This window comes from Megascapheus bottae, chromosome 30, assembly GCF_031878675.1.
Source record: "Megascapheus bottae isolate mThoBot1 chromosome 30, mThoBot2.hap1, whole genome shotgun sequence".
NCBI classification, from domain to species: domain Eukaryota; kingdom Metazoa; phylum Chordata; class Mammalia; order Rodentia; family Geomyidae; genus Megascapheus; species Megascapheus bottae.
The window spans coordinates 11,522,644-11,543,822 of NC_143538.1; the positions used below are offsets into that span (position 1 = coordinate 11,522,644).

At 39.1% G+C, this 21,179-nt stretch overlaps 1 protein-coding gene and 1 long non-coding RNA gene across 2 annotated transcripts in view; one reads left to right on the top strand and one right to left on the bottom strand.

Moving 5' to 3' along the window:
- The window catches only part of LOC150044419 (uncharacterized), a 31,986-nt gene extending 31,430 nt beyond the window's left edge, over positions 1–556 (bottom strand). Inside the window, exon 1 of the long non-coding RNA XR_016533163.1 lies at positions 399–556. This is a non-coding gene — a long non-coding RNA (uncharacterized LOC150044419). The remainder of the gene's footprint in view (positions 1–398) is intronic.
- Positions 1–21,179, top strand: part of Akap13 (A-kinase anchoring protein 13) — a 149,452-nt gene that overhangs the window by 650 nt on the left and 127,623 nt on the right. The window lies entirely within an intron of this gene.

Below are 21,179 nucleotides of genomic sequence, written 5' to 3' on the forward strand. Positions count from 1 at the left end.
CGCCTCCGCCCGGCCGGGGACTCCGGAGCCGCCCAGGGGGGCGCTGGACGCGGCGCGTCGTCGCCCGTCGCCCTTCGCGGCCCCACTCGGGTGAAGCGCCCGGCGTCCCGGCCGGCTGGGTGGCCGAGGGCGCGTGTGCGCGCGTGTCCCCGTCCCCGCCGCCGCCGCCGTGCTGGAGGGAGGGACGGGTCGACAGCCCCGTCTCCGCGGTCGCCGTGGACGTGGATTCGTGTCCGTCCCCCCGGAACGCGCGTGGGAACGCGCCGGGTCCCCGCCCCGGTGGGCGGAGAGCTCGGCGGCTTCCGGGTCTGTGTCCTCCAGCGTCGTGGGCTCTCACCCCACGGGGCTGATCCCGGGGACAAGCCGCCGGGAAGGACCGGAGCGCGGGCAGTACTCACCGGCCACGGCCGAGGGGGAAACCGACAGACACCGCGCGGAGGAGCCCGAGGGGTCGGTCTGCTTGGCGGGCTTGGCTTGAACCCGGCTTTCCTCCCCGATTCCACATTGCGTAGTCGCACCGTCTGCCCTTTGCCTTTCTCTTCTGGTTGGGTGTGTGTGTGTGATTGTGGCAAGGAAGAGAGGTTGACAGGGGCTGAAAGGAGTTGCCCGGGAGAGACATAATGTAAACAGACGCCAGCTACACCTTACAAAACAAGGTGACAGGTACGTGCCCCTTGGTTTCCTTCTCTGGGCTTCTGTTTTTAGAGGTTCTCACCGTGCCTTTGTCTGCCTGACTAAACGTAACTGTGCGGTGTAATGTGAATGGACTCTGGCAGGTTTTTCATTCATTAACAATCTGTGTGTTGGGGCTTCACACGGAGGAGGTGTGCAGCTTGGTTTTGAATTGCTAGCTAGGAACCTGCTTTAACTTTTACTGTTAGAATGCACAATGCAGATTTGAGCAAATCCACTTCAGGAGAGCAGAGATTTCACTCAGTTACACCAACTCTGTTTAGAATACTTAAAATACTAGATAAAGTAGTTAATATATTAAAACTATCCACACGATCCTTTTCTATATACTGAGTGTACTTACAGAGTGAGGGTGCAAATATTCATGACAAAGCTTTCTTCTTTTAAAGTTGTTAAAATACAGTGTTGATCTTTAGTTATTATTGATGAGAATTGGAATCTACTTTGAAGTGGTGTCCTCTCACCATCACCCTTCCACTGTCTTTACCCATTCAGAGTTCCTTCAGTATCTGGAGAAGGTGGATATTGGGTGTGTGTGTATGTGTGTGTTCAAGAGAGATGCGGATGCTGAGATGGGAGCAAAGTTGTGCGGTGTTTAACTTTTATAGCACTCTGTAGCTTTTTAAATGGAAATACTTTTGTATTTTTACCTTCTGATCAGATCTTAAGTTTAACGTGTCTGTAGGATTAGTCTCTGCCACCCAAGATGATGAGTTATTCCTAAATGTTTAGGAATCAGTTGTTAATGAGCCTTCTTTAACTAAAGATGTGGAGTTAGAGAAAAGCCCCTGGGAGTTAACTGGCTTTCACTGAAGTAGATGAAGTTTTCTATCATGGTGCTCTCTGCCTGTGAAAAGCATTTGGAGCCACAGGATCTGACTTCATAGCTGAATGCTGCCATTTATCCATTATGTGATCTTGAGCAATCGATTCTTATCTGTCTCAGAGTTAGTACCCTTGTTTTTAAAATAGAAAGTTTAATATTTTCCTTATCCTGCCTCCTATATACTACATATACTGAGAAACACATGAGGCAAAGCCCTTTATTAAGGCTGTGTGGTGCTATAGTTTCGTGGTTGGCTGCTAGCTTAGATAAAACTTACATCTTAGTCCAAAAGAGGAAAATACCCAAATAACTTCGTATGTTTTCTTTTATAGGAGGTGATGAAAATGCTATAGCATTTTTATTGTTATTCCTCTCACTTGGGAATGGATATTTTTGGCTCTTCTCACATTTAACCTTTTACAACATACTTGTCACGGGATAGCTTTTAAGATGAATAAATTCAGGCTCACGATATTGTGGACTCACAGGCACTTTCTGGATGTCAGTGTTTGAAGTCAGGTGAAACACAACAAAAAAGGAACAAAGAGGTGTTTCCGAAGACTAGACTGCTCCGGGGGCCAGTGAAAACGAACCATCTTTGCTATCATTTTATATCTAAAGAAAGTTGGTTTACTCAAGTCCAGGGGATGTGCCTCTGAGGGTCAGACATGCTTTGCCTTACCCGTATTTCTTCGTTCAGTCTTAAACCTGTGAGGATGAGGAACTAGCCCCAGTGTGACCTGGCAGTGTCAGCGAAGTAGGCCCTTGTGCAGAAATCAAACTTTGGTTATGGCTCCACCAGCTATGCTTTACACAGCATGGAGCTGTCGCTGTCTCTGAGCTCTTAAGCTCCAGGTTAGCACTCTCCACCAATTTTCTCATTGTTCATTGGAGATAAAAGTCTCTTGGACTTCCTTGCTGGGGTTGGCTTTGAACCGCAATCCTTAGATCTCAGCCTCCTGAGTAGCTAGGATTACAGGCATGAGCCACTGGCACCCAGCTCCCAGAGGTGTTTTCTAAAAAGTAAATTCACTAAATGATGAAACCTTTATATCTTTCATATATTGTAAGGTAGATACTATTTTCTTCAGTATGGAAAGGAGTCACTTTGCTTCTCTCTGCTCAGTAAATGACAACTTTCATCCAGAACTTTGTGACTGCAAACATACTCTAGTTTTATTGTATATGCCATAAATCACATTTTTTCACTGTGATATAATTATATCTGAAGTAGCCAGCTTACAATTCTAGTTTGTCCTTGTCATAAATAGAAAACCACTGTGGTCTGTTTTTAGAGGTTTTTCCTAGAATTCTTAAAACCATGCTAGGCTGCCATGCCTGTGCCTGGAAAGTAGCAGAAACTTGCCAGTGGACTTGTGTTATTCTTCAGTGCAGGGGGCTTTGTGAATGGAAATTAATAATTAACATTTACACACTTGTTCACATCCTCAAAGTGTTTTATAAACAGTTCATGTTTAACCTATATTGGGAGTTGAAAAACCAGTTTTTTTAGGTTCTTTTTAGCAGCTTGGAGGTAGAGAGGAGTAAGTGAGAAAAGTGCTTGTGTTAGGTAGACGGCTTGCTTCTGTCCCTTCTGAGCTACTGGTCCACTTTAGTTCATGTCAAGCAGATATTTTTTTTAAATCCCCCCTACCCTCTCTCCCTTCCCCCCACAGTGGAAGAGACTCTTTTTCTCTCTCCTTTTTTCTCCCTCTCTCCTTCTTTTCCTTTGCATTATTGTCTGTGTGCTGCTAGGGAGTGGAATTATGCAGACTGAAAAAAGAACAAGGTAGAATGGTTGGGGCAAGGAAAAAAAACCCTGGATGATTCAAAGTCTTGTAATGCAGTTTTGTTTTCTGTAGTCCTTGGAATGTGAATTATCCTAATTCACTCCTCTGAGCCATGAAAGGCAGTACCTGATTGGGGCCCAGACTGATGCAAATGAATAGAGCTATTATACATGTTAATTACTTGGCAAAAGTCTTCTTTTTAAACTCCAGGTATGGGAGATAGAATTGTAACATGGTACTTTGCTAGTGTAACTTGACTGATTTCACCCCTTTTGTACCCACTTTTAGGTGACTTTCCTGGCCAGGTTGTATAATTAATTGGGAGGAGCTGTGGTCCCACTTCTTCAGAGTTCTTGTCGCCCAATTATCTGTTATGTGACCTTGGCAGCCAGTGCTTTTCTTCTGCCCTTGTATTTTGTTTTGTGAAGTGGTGTTTGTCAGTGATTGACTTCTTTTTTTTCTTTTTTTCCCCTGTTCATCATGGAGGGATGGTCAGAGTAGGATATGAAAGGTAAGTTCTTGAAGGAGAAACAAGAATGGGGGGATGTTTGTACATTACTGAAGTTTTCCAAAGTTTCAGTGACTTCCTTCCCACTCTGCCTAGGATAGCTAATTAATTTTCTTACTGATGTTGCCAACCATTATTGTTATGCTTTAAACTTCTTTTTCTTATGCGGGGTGGTAAATAGCACCATTACATAAATACTGTGTCAGGGTGAGTTGTTGAAACAGGACATCTTTTTTTTTTATCATTGCTTATAGTACAATATTCAGGGGGCCCTGCCTTTGAATCTTCATCTAGATAATCCTGCCACAGAAAGAAAAGTTCAGAGAACTTTGGAACTTTGGCATGTATAATTACACTAAAAAAGAAAGAGCGAGTATTTGATTATTTGCTTTTCTGAAGGAGAAACATAAAAATGGCCTGGAAAAAAAATGTCCGAAATTACCTCCCTCCATTTTTCTGTCTTTTCCCTTTCTTGAAATCTGAGTTTGAAAGTAAGAGAAGTTACTTGAGGCTGGTGAACCCATTTTTTACATTAAGTGCACCCAAATTTAAGCTCCTTTCTGTTTTTCCACAACCCAGAAGCAATGTTACATAGCTGTCCTTGAATAATACAACACACAATCTCTGAATAGATGAGATTGACCTATTTAGATATTTAAAGCCTCTCTTTTATTTGAAGAGATGTCAGAAGGCCACATATGCTTACCTTTTGTTGCTGGGATAAATTAGGTATATAAATTCTTTAAGGCAGTTGTTTTCTATTGGAAATCGAATCAGTTAGGACACTATTGCAGCTATAGAAACAAGTAATTTTCTTTTTTGATACTTTTCTAAAATAAATGATTGCTTTTTCCCTGAAGATAAAGGATTTAGGTGGTTGGTACGGTGTTTTAGTCTTTGTCCATTTTCATTTCCTTTGCCCAGTTCATTTAGCAGGATTATTTATCAGACTGCTTACTGCATAGGTGTGGTAAGATAATAAATGTCGCAGGTCTGTGTTAACTCTTGGATTATCACCTTCTCATAGGGGAAGGTTTTATCTGCTTTGTTCATTGATGTGTACCTACCACCTGGCACACAACAGTGGCCTCTTGATTGAAAGATGAATGAATTTTTGCCAACACTATATTGTGTATATTATGAAATATAAAAAAAATCTATCCTAATGAATTTTTAATCTTAGCCACCAGTTTTAGTTTGATTTTGGTGACATTGAAGGGTTTTTTTTTTTCTCGGTTGTCATGGGGCTTGAACTCTGGACTTCAGTGCTGTCCCTGAGTTCTTCAGTGCCAGGCTAGTGCTCTACCACATGGAGCCACAGCCACAACATCCAGTTTTCTGGTGGTCAAATGGAGGTCAGAGTCTCTTGGATTCTGTGCTGGAGTTGGCTTTCAACTGGGATCCTCAGATCTCTCAGCCCCCTGAGTAGTTAGGATTACAGGCGTGAGCCACTGACCTAGCTTGAAGTAGGCCCCTTGAACTATCTTTTTTGAAGGAAGAAAAAGACATCATGTTAAATGGAGCATTGGTTACTGTTGCTCAATTCCAGTGGTAAAATTTGTTCAGCTCTTGCCTAGTTTTTATGGTTTGGTCAGTGTAGGTCACTTTACAGTTTAACCTGCTTAGCAGGTCCTTGGTATTGGCCTAAGGACAACCTGCTGGCTTGTTTGAGGAACAAAAAAAAAACAGTATGTAGCAATAGAATTGTTTTAAAAATATTAGAACACTAATAATTTTAACAGTAGAATTGATTAACCATATACTGGACAATTAAGATTTGCTACTTACTACACCCATCATTTAAAAAGTGTCAGCTTTATTTTGATAAAACCCAAATGCTATAAAATTCACCTCTTCTTCATTTGAACATATTCATTTGAACATGTTCATCTTTTTATATGGTATTTATACTCTAATATGTAGTACTGTGAACCATGATTCCAACTAGACAACTTTAACTCAAAGCAAATAAAAGCTCTGTGCTTGTTTTCCTTTCAACAGATTAATTACAGAAACAGAACTGTAAAGGTAGCATTAAGTACTTTTGTACAAAATCAGGTTTCTGTCAAATTAGACATGGAAAATGAAAGATGTACATATTACTGATCTCTGCAGTTTTTGAGTCCTCTCTTTCGGCAGACAGGACTTTCTCTTAAATACCAGCACTAAAATGTTCTGGAAATGTTTATAGAAAATTATTTTTGATTGTAGGTCAGTCATTTTTTTCATTCCCTTTCCCATACATTCACCTTCTTACCTACAACCTGTGACTTGAACTTAGGGCCTGGGTACAGTCCCTGAGCTTTTGTGGTCAAGGCTAGTGCTCTACTACTTGAACAGCAGCTCTTCTTCTGGCTTGTTTGGTGTTTTAATTAAAAGTATTAATCCCTTTGGAGATTATATTTCTTGTTAAGAAATGCATTCCCCTGGGCTGGGAGCATAGTTTAGTGGTATAGTGTTTGCCTAGCAAGTGTGAAGCCCTGGGTTCTATTCCTTGGTACCACATACTTAGAAAAAGCAGGAAGTGGTGTTGTGGCTCAGGTGGCAGAGTGCTAACCTTGAGCAAAAAGTGTCCAAGGACAGTGCCTAGGCTCTTGAGTTCAAGCCCCAGGACTGGCCAAAAAAAAAAAAAAAAAATCCAGTAAATAAATACGTAAATAAATAACTAGAAATGCATTCCCCTTTTAATTGTGAAATTTTACTTTTCCCCCAAAGTTTAAGATAACTGAATACCTTGACAAAATTTATACTTCCTTAATTAATTTGGGTAATGTATGGTAAAAGTGGGTTTTTTTTGCCCCCTGATTTTGGTCAGATCATGGTTTTTTTCTTTTTTTTTTTTGGTCAGTCTTGGGCCTTGAGCTCAGAGCTTGAGCACTGTCCTTGGGCTTTCTCAAGGCTAGAGCTCTACCACTTGAGCCACAGCACTGTTTTTGGCTTTTTTCTACATATGTGGTACTGAGGAATTGAACCCCAGTCTTTATGCATGCTAGACAGGCACTTAGATCATCTTAAAAGCTAGCTTCAAGAATATTTGACAGAGCCAGGAGTTTGGCCTAGTGGTAAAGTGCCTGCCTAGCAGGCACAAAGACTGGGGTTCAATTCCTCAGTACCACATACATAGAAAAAGCTAGAATTGGTGCTGTGGGTTAAGTGGTAGAGCTCTTAGTCTTGAGACAGTTCAAGGACAGCCCTGAGTTGAAGCCCCAGGAATGACAAAAAAAAAAAAAAAAAAGAACACTTGATAGACTGTTTGCTTTTCATGGTCTTTGATTATATATCTTGTATCCTAAGCCACAAGTCTCCTCTCTTTTCCTTCCCTTACTGTGGTATAAGGTATTTAGATGCTTTATCACAAGTGCTTGTGGCAGTCTAAGAGGACTACTTTAATAGTTCCCCATGTTATGTGCCCTGAAATGGAGACATTCCTTTCTTCATTCTTAATACTAGCAACAGTTCCTCTGTTAGGCACCTAATGTGGCAAATAATAATTTAGTAGTAATTGCCCAACTAGTAATTCAAAGGAAAAGTTAATGTATTGTTTACCTTCGTCTTGATGACTGCTGAAAGGTAGAGACAAGCTGACTTACACAATAGCTGTGATTTGTTGAGAATTGCCATTGATTGGGTAGTTTATGTATATCAGTTCTAATCTCTGCAAGCAGGGGATTTCGTATTTTGCCAGAAGAGGAAATTGAGGCCCTGGGAGGCTAACTAATTTTGGATACACTTCATTCAGCATTTTATGGAAGATCTGTTGTATGTCAGGCACACTTACTAGGTGCCAGGAATTGATTGAGTGGTGAACAAAATACGATGTTCTTCAGTAACAAGTGATAACATGATAGTGTTGTAATAATCACCATCACTTACTGCTACTTCAGCCCTAATCGTTTTCCAAAATGTATTGTAATCCTCACAGCTCTGTTATTTTCCTGTTTTGTGATAGAAAAAAAAAAAATGGAGGCTCAGAGAGCCTGGATAACTTGCTTGGGGTCACATAAGTATGGTGGCAGAGTTGGAATTTGAACATGGGTCTGTGACAAATGTTTCTCTTTACATACTGCATTCTAGCAAGAGTTGAAGTAATTATGTGAAGACATTCCTGTGAGCTATGATTTTGGCAGAACTTGTGTAACTTTTACTTCACCAGTAGATTTATTTTAATGGCCCACTTTCTACTTTATAAGGGGTCATCAGATAGTGAAAAATAGAAGAGGAATTTAGCAATTGTGCTTTCCTCCTCCCTGAACTTGGTAGCTTTTTATTCCAGTGACAACTGACAAAAAACAAAATAAACAAAATAACCAAAAAAGTTTCCTATAACCTAGGACTTTATATAACGATATAGATGAGAAACAGTCCTCTTTATAAGATGGTATGGGTCAGAAGTTGTCCCTTTATTTGTAAAGTTTGGAAAGAGTTAGGGAGCTCCAAAATAGGATAAATGAATGGGAGTGCTACATATTTAATGAACTGTTCTGTCAAAGTCCTATTGATGTGGATGCATTTGTAGGATGAATGGCTAGTTTGTTCTTTTTCAAAGCCTCTTTGAGCAAATGACAAATTAAGATGGTGTCCTAACTTTGAAGAAGAGACCCTTGGCATCTGCCAGAGGCGGTCTCTTCTCTTAGCCTTTCCATTGTATGCTGGAAGTAGGTGAGTGCTTGGAAGGGTGGGACTCTGGTAGCTTGTGCCTGTTATCCTAGCGACACTGTAGACTGAGAGCTGAAGATCATGGTTCAAAGCCAACTTGGGCAGAAAAGTCTGTGAGATACTCTGATTCACTCTCTGCATAAATGAACACTTAGAAAGAGTTAGTCTCAACCGTTCTTTTTCCTGTGAAGTTTGTGTTTTATGCCTGTGTATTAGGCTCTTGGAGAAGAAATTTAAGATGTGGTCTTTCTTCATTACTCCTTGGGACCAGAGCTATTGCTGGTTTAAGACCCAGTTATGGATAGCCAGGCACAGTGGCTTTTGGAAATCATCCATTTCATTAATGTGTAGTCACACCTTACACCTCTCCCTAGAAATTCCCCTGGGTTTACTGGTAACCCCAGTATGTTTGGGGACTTTAGTGGTTTATGAGTGTGACACAGGCATTTAGTTTTGGCCACAGCTAACTAGTTTTTAGTAGGGAAATTTGAGAGAAGGTAGGTAACTTGCTCTGACTTGCAGGACATATAAACTATCAAACCACATCTATGATGACTGTTGGAATTTCGGTGTATATATAGGTTAGAGTCAAGGTCAGTCAGAAAATAGTCTCATGTAAATATCAGCACAACTGCCTTATTCCATCTTAGCAATTGTATGTATTACCATGGGCCAGTCATACTTCTCTTGGATTTCCAAGACTTCTCATACTTTTAGGTTTCCTGACATTTGTAGTGAAACATTAAGGTGCTTTTTCCCATAAACGGTTATATATATTAGATTGTCCCTCCCCCCACCCTTTTTTGGTAGGTTGTGGAGCTTGAACTCAGGATCTGGGCCCTGTCCCTGAATTTTCCACTTGAGCTATACTCTATTTCTGGGTTTTTGGGTGCAGAATTGAAGATAAAGAGTCTCAAGGACTTTCTGGGTGGCTTTAAAAGGAGATCTTCAGATCTCAGCCTTCAGTGTAGGTAGGATTACTGGCATCGGGCTCATAGATTACATTTGTTATTTCTGTATGATGGAGTTTGTTACATTAGAGTAACAGAAATGTGTTACATTTAAAAATGAAACAAGGCTTTTATGCACCAATTTATCTTTCTCCATTTCTCTTCAGAAGAATTTTAATTACCGCTTAAACAAGTGCATGCTTTTTTTTTTTTTTTTTTGCCAGTCCTGGGCTTGAGCTCAGGGCCTGAGCACTGTCCTTAGATTTTCTCAAGGCTAGAGCTCTACCACTTGAGCCTCAGCACTTCCGGCTTTTTTGTATGTATGTGGTACCGAGGAATTGAACCCGGGTCTTTGTGCATGCTAGGCAAGCACTTTAACCACTAGGCCAAACTCCAGGCCCAAGTGCATGCTTTTTAAGAACAAATTTAAACTTGTTAACTTAGGAACAGAAAATAATTTGTCATTCTGTGTTTGGTTGCTCAATAGTAAGTTTTAGGTAGATTTTCGAAATTCTAATCTGTTCATCTAACATAGGGCCAAAACTCCTTTTAATGCATGGTGAGTGATGACTTGGAATTTCAGGCATTGGTTTTGATTTGTTTGATTTGTCAATGTTAAGAAATAAGGTCTTAGAGAAAATGAAAATTATTTTGGGAAATACCTTCTTGTCAAAACTGTCCAAGGCTCATAGTCTTGGAGCAAGTTAAGGGAGAATATTGCTTTCGTTGTTTTTGAGCTGTTCAAGTGTACTAGTAATTCTGAAAAATGGGTGGAGGCTTGTCTGTATGTTTGAATTTGTGCAGCAGCTGGAGTGGGCCTCAATTCCCCTTTCCCTCCCTGCTGAGAAGTTGTTATTCTGTTATCTGCTTTATTGACAAGTCTTCACTAGCTCTCCTGGAATGTTTGGAGAAGATAGGAAAGAGGTTTGCATTACATCGTAGAAAATGTCATAAATGGCAGAGAATATTTGAGGATTCCTGACACTGCCAAAATAGAAGTATTTGAGGGGAGGAACACAAAAGTGTAATTTCCTGAACATTTAAAATACTGTACCAGTGTGAATTCCAGGAAATGGAAAGATGTTTTTGTTGTTGCTGTTGGTGGTGGTGGCATTTGTTTTTGCTTTAAGTTTTTCTCTTCTAATGTTTTTTGAAATATGCTGTGTGTTACCTTGATCTGTAGTCACCACACTGTGCAACAGCAAAACCTGGAACATATTTATCCTATTCAAGTATAACTTTGTCTCTTCTCCTTCTGTCTGCCCTGTCTGTGCTGGGGTTTCCCCCACCTTTGGGAACCATTGTTACGCTCTGAACTTAAACATGAGATCAGCTTTTTGCCCTCCCTAGTGTCTTGCAGTGTCTTTTGTATTGCCAAACCAGAGGAGTAGGGGCATGAAGTATTTGTCTTTGTGTGTGTGTGTGTGTGTGTGTGTGTGTGTGTGTGTGTGTGTGCTTTTCCAGCATTTATTCTGCACTTTAAAGTGGAAATAACTGAATTTGGGCATATAGCATATCATTCCCCTTACCTAGTTATTAGATCTATAAATGCAGTCTGTGATTAATTTGGCAGAATTTCCACTATAGAAGTAAGTAAGTAACTTACTTAATTGTAGACCCTAGTGAATTATGTTTCATTTATTTGCATACTTAGTAGACTAAAATTTTGTATTGAATAGTGAAGCCTCATGTTCTATAAAGTCTCATCAATTTGTGTCTGTAACAAAGTAAGCTTGGAGACATACTAGGATAAAATTTCCCTTAAGACCACCACTTTTGCTAATTTCATGTTTTAATCTTTATGGTAAATTAGATACAACCTTTTGGTAGTGTTTTTAGTTGTAAGTTATGGCCACTAAAGTAGTAAAGATTTGTGTTCATTTTTTGCCACTAAGTTATCTTTCCCAAGCAGTTAGGAATGCTTTGAAATGATGAAATTTCTGTATTGAAATCTTCTGGTGCTTTCTCTTAACTTGAAGAAAGACACTATGTCACTTCAAAACCTTTCCATGTGGAGAACATGAATAATTTGAATCTGGGTGGCTGTTGATGGATTTTCTTCTTAAAAGCTGTAGGTTTGACCTGGGGATATGGAGCTCCATGGTAGAATGCTTACCTAATATGTGAAAGGCCCTGGATTAAATTCCCAGCCCCAAAATGTTTAGTCATTCCTTCTCTACTACTTAAAGCTATGCTTTGCATCTTTGGTGTTTCTACCCTTTGTCCTGTTTTAACATGTCAGATGCTTACTGTTGATCTAACCATCATTCTTATCCTAATCATGTATTAACCACCTGGTATTTTATCAAGCATCATGCTTTGATCATCTTTCATATATTAGTTTAATACCTATGGGAAAAGTACTGTTTTTAATCCATGTTTTCCAGATGAAGAAGTGGAGGTTTAAAGGGTTTTAAATACTTGGGATTGATCGATCACAAGCTAACAAATTAAAGAGCTCAGATTCAAACTTCGTTGCCTTCAGAAATCAGGTTTTTAACTTTTCTGCATCTGAACAAGATTGGTTTTCCATCAGTTTTCTCTTTTCCTTATCAAGCTGATAACCACTTACCCTCCAATTTTTTTCTTTTCTGTTGACACTGAGAGGTAAATGTTATCAGTGGTGAGTAATTAATTACCCCAACCCTTTCTTCCTCCCTCTTTATTTAGTCAATGCTGGGGCTTCAACTTGGGGTCTGGTGTTCTTGGTCAGATCAAGGCTGGTGTTGTAACACTTAGGCGCTCCACACTTCCAGGGTTTTTGTTGGTTATTTGGAAGAAAGGATCTGGCTTGTGCCACAGGCCCTACCTCTTAACATGATGGCTGTATTGTGCTTCTGGAGAACACTGTAGCCATGAATGTATGAGTAATTTGAAGGCCCTGATGGCATAAGGGCTCATGCTCAATGTGGTAAAGTCAGCAAACCAGGCATGATTTGTTGTAAACTCAGGAACTAGATGAGTCTGGAACAATCTAAAACTGACCTGGCTACACAAATACAATGATTAAGAACTTGGGCTGGGCAACGATGTTCATTGCAGCACTATTTACCATAGCAAAGATATGGAACCAGCCCAGATGCCCCTCAGTTGATGAGTGGATCAACAAGATGTGGTATTTGTACACAATGGAATTCTATGCTGCTGTCAGAAAGAACAACATCCCCCCATTTGTAAGGAAATGGAAAGACTTAGAAAAAATCATAGTAAGTGAAGTAAGCCAGACTCAAAGGAACATAGGCTCAATGGTTTCCCTCATTTGTCATAATCAGTAGAAACCTTGGGCTCTCCTAGCAGAGATTTATAATAGAAAAAAACCTAGATACATAAGGCCATCTAGTATGATGCTAAATGCAAGGACCTCCAGGATATAGTAACAAAAAGCCATATAATGATTGTTGTCCTTAATGCACTATGTTATCTCTCATCTCTTTTGCTGTCCCTTGGTTATCTCATATTGTTACAGTATTTTACCTTGTTATCTGATATATTGTATGTATGCTTATTTGGTTATTTGAAATCATAGGGAAGGGGGGAAAACAAGATGAGGAGTGGGGGTGAGGGGAAATGGAGACCAAGATATGAGAAAGGGTATCAATGTTTGTGAAGTATGCACCTTCTATCTGGTGAATATAATGTAACCCTTCTATTCATTACAATAAAAATATATGAAAAAAAAGAACGGGCTGGGAGCTATAACTTCAAGATAAATAATCTAGCCTCCCCAAATACGAGCTTCCTTCATTTTAAAAACACAGATAGTACTGGCACCTTGAAGAGCCATTTGTGAAGATGGAATAACACAATGTGAAGTACTTAGCAGAACATCTTGCACACAGTAAGCTCTAAATGCCTTGTTAATGTGAGCTAATAGGAAAACGATGATAGTATTAAATTTAGAGCCCGAATGAAGCTCAATTATGGGTTGGTGTTTTTAGTCATTAGTGTTAAGATAACTTACATTTATCTAAGGTCTACAGTTTCTAGTCTTTAGATAAATTATTTTAGAATGTACTTGCACTCCTAAGTTCAACTTGATCATTTTTAAAGTGCTTTGAGTTTAGAGTGGTTTATTAAAGTGTGTGCTTGTAGAAATGAGAAAGTCAAGCATATTGATTGGTAAAAGAAAAAAAATAATTACTAGATTCTTTTAGCAGACCAGTCAGGGTAAAACCTGAAAAACTGAGCTGTATCTGCCTGCATTGTGAGGGTTCCAAGGGATTTAGGTGATGGAGTTGTCAGATGGTATAATTGATGTTGACAAATGGAGAGTTGGTATAATTGTATGAAAAAAGAATCATGAATTTCAGTGGTTTAGGTGAGCATCTATTTCTAACTCTGGGATTTAAGTTTAATTTTTTTGTGCTGGCTTGGTGCTAACTCAAGGCCTTGCATGTGTTAGGTAAGGACACTACTGAACTATATTCCCCAGCACTGGGGCTTTGTTTTTATACATTTTGACTATTGAATATTTATTATATAACAGATACATTTTTTAATTACAGAATTTATTAACATTGATTTTTTTACATCATATTTCAAATGACGTGTTTAACAAATAGGTATTCAAGAAGGGAATCTGTATATACAATCACTGGCACTTAGATTTTAGAACATAATCAAAATTAGGCTGAGAGTCTGTATGTCATAGATACATAATTATCTTTGTAATAAAACATTATGTCTATAGAATCCTAAGTTTTTATGATTATGTAGTTGTTTTTATCTTTCCAATACCATGTCCATAGCATTGGGTATGCAACTTTTGAGTCCTCGGCTCTTGTACTGTTTTTATATTAAGGATACCATGCACCTTTTGTTCCTTTGGTCTTGACTTGTCTCACTCAACATGATTCGCTCTAGATTCATCCACTTCCCTGCAAATGCCATTATTTTATCTTGTTTGTTGGCTATGTAGAATTCCATTGTGTGTGTGTATATATATATATATATATATCATCTTTTCTATAGCAGATACATTTTAATTTGTTGCTTTGCAAGAGAGTATTTTAGCCTGAGAACAGTAGAAAACAACTTTTTCTTTTAGTTGTCTGAACTCATTCTAACTTAGCCTAACTTTATTTTAGCTGCACATCTCTGCTCATTTTTATCTTCTATTAGAAATATATTTTTCCCTTCAATGAGGAAAAAAATGCAAGCACACTAATACCTATTTAGTTTGTATTACCTTCCCATTCATTATTTTCTTAACCCCTTGAGCTCTTGCTATCTCTACCAGTTTTAAAGGAAAAGCTATCTGAGTTTGAGGAAGAGCTAAAGATATTTGTGTGTGAGCAGGAGTGGATCATGAAGTTAAGACTCTACTGAATTCCCTCTTAGGGGATCACCGAGTGCTACTTACTGGTCATCAGAGATTACTCACTGTTGAAACCTTCCATTACTGTTCCAGAATGGTTCTAGGTTTAGATTGAGGCAATTGCTAGAGTTTACTTCAACATAGTAGCCAGAAAATGCTTTTTTACCTGAAAAGACCTAGATAAATATAAGTCTACTTATAGCATTAGCTTTCATTTACTTTATTAAATTACACTTTATTAAACTAATATAAAAACAGTGATTCACGGAGCCGGGAGTTTGGCCTGGTGGTAGAGTGCTTGCTTAGCATGCACAAAGACCCAGGTTTGATTCCTTTGTAACATATACATAGAAAAAGCCAGAAATGGAGTTGTGGCTCAAGTAGTAGAGCTCTAGCCTTGAGAAAGCCCAAGGACAGTGCTCAGGCCCTAAATTCAAGCCCCAAGACTGGCAAAACAAACCAAAAAAAACGCCTATGATTCTTGATCTTGGTAGTATAGCTGATGGACTGGTTTTGAATCATACTGCAGTAGCATTGATGAACGCTGAGTAGATTTCTATGCTTGATAGTAGTCTTACATATATGTGTTTTTTTCCTTTTTCATTTAATAGTGTATGTCTGTTTATATTACACAGGGATCTTTTTTTCAATGCTATTTTAAGAGATGTCAGTTCTGTTGGAACCATCAAGTTTAAACAGTTTCTCCATTGTCAGGCAATAAGGTCTCTCTGCCTTTGCCTCAAACAGATAAACAATTGTTTTCCCCAATTGGAGCATTATTTCCTTATGATAAGATAAAATTTCTGGGTTAAAGTTTGGACACTTTATACATCTCCTGAATTTTATCCCGAGGTTTTTGACTAGTATGTGTGTACTTGCTTTGCCACATCTTTGTCAGCAGTGGCATTTTTTTTGCATCTCTTTATTTGGAGTTTGCAGGTGGAAAATGTTGTCACCTCTTATACAATGAGATTTATCTCTATTTTAGAAATGCTGTGACTGTCTAGTCAGCCCACATGCTCCTCAGTTCTTGAACTCAATTCTGGTCACCTCTCACACACTTCTTTTTCCTTAGAAAGCTGCTTTCTCAGAGCTTTCCAGCCAGTTGGAGAGGTGCAGTGGGCCCTTTTGCTGGCCTCTAAGGAGGAAATGGTGGCTATTTTTTTTTTAGAAGCCTGGGATTAAATGGAGGTGGCAAAGTATGAGAATACATATTTCTAGAGTGGTAAAAACCACATAAGTGAATTTCGCTAAAAGGACTGCTACAGCGGTTGGAGAACCATCAGAAACATACATCTCTGAGCTTAGGCTCGGCACACTTGTGTCCAGATCCTGGTGTAGCTGTGTTTTCAGAAATGGATGGGAATTGCTGGGTTGAACTATTTTCCAAAGTGATTATACATTTTACATTTCCAGCAACAGTATGGGAACATTCTAATTTTTTCCATGGTTTTGTGCCAGGACTTGTTCGTCGCCTGTGGCCATTCTGGTGGGTGTGAATTGATAATGATTAACAGTGGTTAAGCAATTTTTCCCTTGCTTTTGTTTGCCATTTGTTTATCTTCATTTTGTTGTGTGTTATTATCATTCTTTATGTAGAATTGATGTATAGGTCCCCCCTTTTTTTTTTTGGTCATGGGGCTTGAACTCTGGGTCTGTTGTGGGGTCCTTTATTGATATATGTGATTTGACAGTATTATCTCCTCACTTATGACTTTTTTTTGGTTAATGATTTCTCTTAAGTAAAATTTGCTTAATTTTGGAAAGTTTGTGTGTCATGTTTTCTTTTATGGAGCATATAATGGGCATCATATCCAACAAATCTTTGACTTACTCAAGATCACAGAGATTTTCTTCTGAAAAAGAGTTGTATAATTTTAGTTGTTACTTTTGTGTGTGTGATCTACTTCGAGTTAATTTTTGTGAGCACAAGTTTTTTTTTCAGTGTTTTCTAGTTTTAGTTTAGATTTTTACTCTTTTCTTTTTGGTGTTTTGGGGGCTTGAAGTCAAGGCCTGGACATAACATAGTCCCTGAATGTGTTTTGCTCTAGGCTAGCATCCTACCACTTGAGCCACAGCACCACTTCTGGCTTTTCCCTATGTATGCGGTACTAAGGGGAACTCAGGGCTTCATGCACACTAGGCAAGCACTCTTATTACTAAGCCACATTCCCAGCCCCATACTCTACCTTTTTCAATATGGCATCCACATACTTTGTAAAGAAGGACTAGCATTTTGGCTTATTTTGGCTTTAGTTAAAAAAGTGTCTTGCTACCCTACCCCCTCAGATTAAGTATGGAATATTATTTTAAGATTGAAAAGTGTTAATTGCAGAAACGTTTGGAATTCATCAAAAATGTGAAGAAAAGCCGCCTTCCTCCATCATCACCATACTGGCTTTGGCAGTACTTTTTAACTTTGTATGATTGTTATAGGGACTTTTGACAAAGTACTTCCTTGGAACAATATTTGGATCTACAGATAAATTGAGCCCTGTTTCTTACATTTCTGAGGAGAATGGAAAAGGGTAGAAACTAATATTTGACAAACAAGTATTGTTAAGCCAGGCCTCAGACCCACAAAGCTCTATAAAGTATCAATATTACCTTAAACTGATATTACAAATAGGTTTGCTCGATCTACCTCCTTTTCTTCTCTTGTAGGCTGAAGTTACGTCCTCGTAGCCTTCAGCTAATATGTGGTAGATAGAACAATTAGGAGCAAAACTTAAGCATCTTTCAGTTAAAATAAATTGAGTTTCTTTCATGTTCTGAAAGGCTATGAAGAAGAAAGGATGAAGTAATTCTTTTTTGTTGTTGTTGTTCCTCTGGTCTTTTTATTCTCCACCAGAATTAGAAGTCTCAAGATTCCCCTTTTGTCCTGCTCAAATTGACTAGTTTCTTTTCTTCTTTCTGTGTTGTGCTTTCAGCCGAGACCCTTAGTTTTTAACTTTAGTATTCATTTGCTGAATAGAAAGAAGAAAGAAAGCTTGCATTTTTTACAAGGAAAGTTCTTTGGATTGGATTGATTTCAGCAGCTGTTTTAATTCATTAAGTGCTAATTAATAAGTGCCTATGGATTTGTAGTCAAGCCACTCATTTTTTTTTTTTTTCGGTGTTAGTTAGAATCCTGTGGTGTGTCATCCTTCTTTGCATATTAGTAAGACCAGAAATAAAGGTTGTAGGATGAAGCATATCTGCTATAGGGGCAACATTTAAAGGACCTTTCTGTTTTTTCCTTCCTGTATCCTGCAGTCTCAACTCTCATTTGTATTTCACCAATGAGTAAGGAATGTGAATTGCAGTGGCCTTTGCTTTTTATGTAGAGATTGAAGAAAATATTAGGGTGAGAGAGGGCAGGAAAGGAAGGGAGGAGGAGAGAGGGGTAGGTATTTGTGACTGTCAAGGTCTTGACAGCCAGAACTTCCCATCGGTACCTTCACTTCAAGTAGCACTGCTTATCACAGTCCATTGCTTATTTTGTTGCCATAGTATTCTTCTTGAAAACAAGAACTGTGGTTGATACGTTTGTTTCCTCCAGTTGACATTTACTGGTAGAAATTGTTCTCTTAATAATTTAGGCTAAGGCCTGAGGTTGTAGTGAGCACAAAGGGAGCTGAGGCATTGGTACTCTGCACAGAGTTCTTAATATTAACCCACTCTGTTAATTGCTAAACTCTTTTATGTAATGATTTAGGGATCTTTTCTTAGGTTGGTTACTTGTTACATGAATTGTTATTTCTGAGATATTATATATGGCTGAGCATTTGAACTCTGGTTAGAACAGAGCCTTTTGCTGGGGCATCAGACCCATTCAAACAAAACCAAAAAGGTCCGAAGGTGACAGCTTATAATGATGAATTTAATACATTTAGACTTGAAGGATGATAAAATGTGGTGTATGAGATATGGAAATGAACTCCTGGAGGAAATAAATGTGACACGATTTTATCTTTTACTCTGTTGCCATTGAACCTTTGATCTGAAGGAATAGAGTAAAATCTGTTTTGCATTCATCTTCATGTGTTTAGAAAAATTACGAAGAAAACTTACTCATTTAGAGAAGTGCCAGGAAGATTTGCAGAATCAGTTTTAATCTTAATCAGAGGATGTGGCCACAGAGGCTTTGTGGAAAGGACTTGCAATTCAGTTACAATTTACTGAGATTAGCATGAGGTGGCGCCACTGTCAATTCCGGACAAGAGTGTTCTGTGGACTTCTACTTTTCTTTTTGGACCTCCTGTTTCCTTGAGGAAGGAAGGATTTCTCTCCTTTCCCATAGAAGTTAACTTTTCATGTGAATCTGTTTTAAAGCAGAGGGAACTAAGGTGGAGTGATGTCGCACTACTTCTCCTATATTGTTTTCTACATAATGTCTTGTTTCTTGTTTTAGAGTATGGCATCCTTGAAAAGAGTACTCACTCAATCAAAACGCCCTTATACTCTGACCTCTGATAAGTTAAGGGCAAGTTACCTGATCAAAATAGTTCTTTGTGTTTCTTAACGATCCCTCCGTGACTCTAATGAGCATTGACTGTCGCAGTTTATGCTCTTTGTTTTTGTGACCTCTCCGGGCACCAGAGAATATAGTGAACTGGTTGTCCTCTTGCCATTGAAAGGGTGTCACTTCTAAGTCTCTCCTCCTGGAGTTCACAGTGAGAACTGTAGACGATGGTGGCAATCCTGAGGACCAGCTCAGAGAAAAGTTACTGGTGTGTTGTATTTTAGAGTCAGAAAGGTAACCTAATACATCTTAGGATTCTTAGTAATCATTGACTCAAAAGTAATTTAGCCAGGAAATTCATTTATTTTATATATTCTATTTCCTCAGATGTCATTTAATTGTATTTTCTTACTGCCTGTCCTATTAAGGAAGTAGTTTATGTGACATTGTATATTTGATGAGCACTCATTGAATTACATCTTCCTTTGGACTTCCATAGCACTATGACTTTACTTTTATTATAGTATTTGCATATTTATTATAGTTACTTAAGGAGCGATGTCAATCATCTATAAAAAAAAAAAAAGCCAGTAATCAATCTAAGGTAGGGATGGAGAGAGCCACAGACTATATTTGTCTCATTGTGATAGTACTGTACCTGAAAGTTTCTGTTTCTTGAGCTGCAATTGAAGTACCCTGGCTGTGAGTGGACTGTTATTCCCAGAATTGGGGTGGTATCAGGAAATGAAGAGTGTGGCATTAATATGGGCTCAGTGGGTTGGCAAGGGTTCCTTTGAAGGATTTGACAGGAGAAATGATTCTTAAATCCAAGTTGTGAATTTTAGGAAATGGAGGGTAGATATGCTCAGAGTCCAGGAGAACAGGGGGGAGGCTGTGGTCCAGGTGAGGGGGGGTGGATAAACCGCCAGTGTAGAGGTGAAGTCAGGTACATAGGATTTGCGGATGTACAATGTAGGAAGCAGAGGAGAAGGGAGTAGTTACAGCAGAGTGTGAGATGAGCCCACCAGTGGACTTGAGAAAACAAGGGTACAGGAGATGGTGGGTAAAGAATATTCCCGGGGCCTAAGCAGTGTTCAGTTTGGGTGTGGAATTTGGTTAAGTTAGGCAAGAAAATCTTATGTCAAGCAGTGTGGGTATAACACAACCAAATCTTCTGGGGTGGAGTGAAAAGGTGTTGATATGAGGGCCGTCTGGAATCAGCTGTGTGGCCCACTAAACATACCTCCTTTTCTTCCTCTTGATTTCATCCAGCTCTTCTGAAAGGTCTAGCTCTGATGGAGAGGTAGAGCTGTGTGTGATTCAGTTTTCCCTGGTATTCTTAAATATTGCACAAACAAATGGTTTGCTCATAAATATCTGGGCTTTACCATATGTATTATGAGAGGCAACAGTGGTGACTAAAAGCATGTCTAGAATCAGAATTCCTGGATTCTAAACTGTTCTTGACGACCCAGTGGCGGTTCACTTTTTCAGTGTGTGTGTGCTCTTAGATTTTGTGTGGGGCTCTCTTACTCCACTGCATCTTCTGTAGAGTAGAAATAACCTGCGTGGTAACTACAAACATTAAGTGATTTCTTAGTGTCAAAGAACTCAAGCTAGGCTTGAGTGTACCAATAGATTTCTTGAGCTTACCAGTGTATTTCTTGTTCAATTGCCTTCCAGTAAATCCAGTATTAATAGTGTATTCCCTTACCTTGTGTCTGTCTGATGATAACATACATAAAACAACTTCTGAAGGCACTGGAGAGCAGCTAGTAATAGGAGTTGCTGGAGAGCAGTTGCTTGATAGCAGGCCTCGTTTGTTCTGTGTAGGGCAGCTGAAAACTTGGCATGTCCATGGCCTCTATAACCAGAAGGCAGCGTGAAGGAAGGAACATATAAAAGAGAGAGAGAGAGAGTAAGAGAGAGAGGGAGCCCAGAGACAGGGAGTGTCCTATATTCTGTGTAGAAATTCTGTCCAAATCACTGAACGAT